Raw genomic sequence first — 4,201 nt, forward strand, 5'->3', positions numbered from 1 at the left:
ATATTTAGGAAAACATCTAATAAATTTGGAAATGAATTTTTCGTTCGCCGACAGTTTCCTGTTACTATTTAGTCTTTTATGCTTTAATGTCGCTGGTCATTGTGACTTTCCCAGGATTTATATATGTTTTGTAGTAGCATTTAGTCACACTACAGTAATTTAACTAATGGGAAACCTTTATAGTCGTCGTAAATTAGTAATAATCATTTATCAAATAATAAATTAGCAAACATGTACAACTTCTGATGTTACGACTTTTCGGGTAGGCCGTTCTGTTTGTTTATAACCCCAATGTTTCAAAAAACACAATACTTTTAATATATAAGTGACTAAGTATGCTCTAATACATGGTCCTCAATGAAAATTATGTTTTTTTTTTGTTAATTTGTCCATAATGAATATGATTCGTTACTGTTGATCTTTATATTAAGAAAAACATCTAAGAAATTTGGTATTGAATTTTCGTTCAAATAAAGTTTCCAGTTACTATTTCCTAGTTATCCTTAAATGTAGGTGGTCATTATTTTACTGTTATGTATATAGAAATTTAGCATTATGCATTTATAATACAGAACAATTTGGTCGTTCCACTGCCTCATTATTATATAAAATTCATTGTGACAAATACTTGATAATTAAAATCAGAATTTTTTGACAACTATAAAAAATCCTGTTGAAATCATGCCGTTTTGAGTTGTCATACGCTTCTTAGTAAATAATATTGTGTAATGTTTGGCACAATTTATCACTGTATTTACAAACTGTTTAGGTATTAATGTATTCATGTTTTTTAATGTGTAATGTTACTTAATCCTAAACTTCTTTTGCAACATTTATATCAGATATAAATAATTGTCGCGAAACGGCGTATGAAAAAATAAATTTCCCCAAATGAAATTAGTGTATCGGCGATCGAGCGGCCATATTTAAAAGTGTATATTCCTGTCACTGTTCTGACATTAGTTTTCGATATACGTATTTCATTTTTGTACCAATGTGTTCGCAATAGAATGTTCTAGAAGAACATAAGTATAAAACGTCACATAAGGATGTGTTCGACCGGCAACATATATAAAAACTACGTCGATTATACTCGTCGTGTCAATAATACAATTGTTTTACCACGATGATTTAATGCCATACTGTTTTCTCAAATAAGCTCTTCGGCTATTAGAGAAAACGTAAATTTTATGGCGAACATTTGTAAACTATCCCCAAGTAGATCGGATCGAAATTGGAATTTATACAAATATTTATTCTCGTGTTGCCCGCCAGTGTCACCCTTGAGTATCTCTTTGGTTTTATCGAAGGCAAAAGTACTGCGGATTGTCTCTTAAAGTGTTTGTCTAATGTGGATGACAATTGTAGAGTTTTTGTTGATCTACAAGGAACATTTGATAAAGCCAATGGGGAAGTAATCTTATACGAATTAGCCAATCTGGGAATAACAGGGAGATTGCTACACTGGATAAGGGATTATCTACAAGGCAGAAAAGGTCAGGTGTATTACCAGGGATACATGTCTAAGGAACGGAGGTTTCAGTTAGGTACCCCACAAGGGGGAGTATTAAGTCCCACCTTATTCAATGTATTAATGAACAGATTAGCATCAGAGATGTATCCTCCAGGGGTCACGACGATCATATATGCTGATGACATTCTTATACAAGGCACTTCTGGGAACAAAATTCAAACTGCTCTTAACATACTTGGTACAACCTGTCACAAGTTAGGCTTAGTTATAAATGCAGATAAAACCAAATACGAGTATAGGAAACGAAGAAATATAACACTTACTCTAAATGGTGTGGAACTGAGCCGTGTTCAGAAGTACAAGTATCTGGGCATGTATGTTGGATACACATGTGAGAGTAAAAATGCTGAAATAAATCATATCAGCACCTTATGTAAAGCCCGTCTGCATCCTCTGAAAGCACTGGCTTTTTCTGGTAAAGGTGTTGGGGAAGGTATCTTGCGGATGTTATACATAAGTACTGTTCGGTCCCTGATAGACTACGCAGCACCCGTATTGTCTTACACAGGCCAAGGCAGAATTAAAAAAATAGAGCTGATACAGAACGAGGCTATGAGGATTATTCTTGGATGTCAAAGAAATGCAATGATTGAAATAATGAGAATGGAATTAAATTTACAGAGTGTGTGTGATAGAGTCCGTGACATTAACACTAGAGTATCTATTCGTTTTATGCGGAGAAAAGGAGGGGATAAGCTGTTTGAGAGCGTTCAGACCTGCCTGAGTGACGTACACACTTCCAGGAAACTGAGGGAGACATGCTACACGAGGGGATTAGCTCATGACCTCAGGGAATACGACGTACTTGACTGCTGTAAACCCTCTCGACAGTGTAATATGTCTGCTCCCTGGAAAGTACAGAAAATAGACGTCGAAATTGTACCCCTCGAGGTTAAAAAGATTCATCATGAACCGGGACAATTACGGTGTTTGTATGGAAGCATGATATCTCGGTTACCAAGAGGCAACAGTTTACATGTATATTGCGACGGGTCGGTGGCGGAGGATGGCAGGGCAGGGTGTGGTGTCCTAATAAGGGAATTTACGGAGTTTGGGACTGTGGACAGGATAATTGAACTCCGGCTTAGTAATTATATATCATCCACACAAGCTGAACTGCAGGCCATTCTGGCGTGTTTGGAGGAAGTACGTCATGACGACAAAAATGTTTTTGTATTTGTCGATAGCCGAGGAGCACTGGAGTCCTTAAACAGTCGAAACCCAGTCTTCATGTCTATAGTTGAGGACTGTAAGAGAAGAATAACTGAGATACAGCTGAAAGGTTATAGTGTGAAATTCATGTGGATTCCATCTCATGTTGGAATAGTGCTCAACGAGGTGGCGGATGACTTGGCCAAACGTGCCACATCAAAACCACAAGTTGACATTGAATGTGAATTCACAATGAGACAAATAAGAAGCAAAATCAGAAATATTCAGGCACAGGCGGGAGTGGAGTGGAGAGAGATAATGTATGAGAGAAGTCAAACCATGCAACACTACATGTATGTGAGTCAAAACACCCATTTCACTTATGGTAAAAGGAGAAATGCTTGGAGTGACTCTGTGTACATGCGGCTCAGGCTTAGGTACAAATATTACTGGGAATATGGGATAGATGTTCATGATAATGACACGAAGTGTAAACTATGTGGTATGTTAAGGTCTGACACCCTTGCCCATTATGTTCTTGATTGTCCGTTGATTAATGCATATAGAAACACTGAGATAATGACTGTTCCTGAACAAATAGCCTGGATGTGTCACAACGGAAAGGTTGATGATATTCTTGAGAGATATAAGAATTTTGCACCAAGATTGTAATATTTTGTTGAATTATCTGCATGTCTCTTGGAAATTGTCTATACAGTATACCTAGGTCATAAAAGTATTTGTGTGTACGTCTGATAACATACTACTTGTGAAGGAGGAAATTTATATGTGTTTATCTCTCAGAATGTTTGGTAATATGTTTATTTGTGATGTGTGTCTATGTATGTATTAACACGTTGTACTGAATGGGGTGAGAATAGCTTGAGCTACCTCATCCCTTTGTGTGTATTTTACCTCAATAAACTTATTTCAATTTCAATTCAATTTCAACCCTTGAGTAACCAGAAACGGATATAAAAATGCCTAGGCTAACTCATCCTAATCCTTGCACAAGCCCTCCAGAATTTCTTTATTGAAGATCAGCAAAAAATTATTGCGCAGCTCATATTATTAAGTTTAAGAATGGGATTTCCTTGTTCTAAAGGAATGAAAATGACACTGCCTTAATCTCAGTCGATTAAGGCAGTGTCTGGGATGCTCCCGGTGCCCGTGCCTGGTCTCGTGCACCAGGCACGGGCGATAGTGTACGTTTAATTGTTCTTTTAGTGTAAATAACGGAATAAAATGTAAGACATAGTCTGCAGAACTTTTTCCAGATGTCTTAATTTTTTTTCCTAAATAAAACTAAGATATTGCGAATTTTGCTTAACAAGTACATTAATTATTAACTTTTTGTCGTTATTATTGTTATAATTAAAAGAATTACACCTTGTTTTTTGCTTATGTACAAAACATAGTCTAATAACCACAGTTCGTTGCCCCTAAATCAACACAACATAACCAGTTTACTCATGTCATCGCCCCTAAATCAACAAAAACAACCAGTGTATTATT

This window comes from Procambarus clarkii, chromosome 36 (genome assembly GCF_040958095.1).
Source record: "Procambarus clarkii isolate CNS0578487 chromosome 36, FALCON_Pclarkii_2.0, whole genome shotgun sequence".
NCBI lineage: Eukaryota > Metazoa > Arthropoda > Malacostraca > Decapoda > Cambaridae > Procambarus > Procambarus clarkii.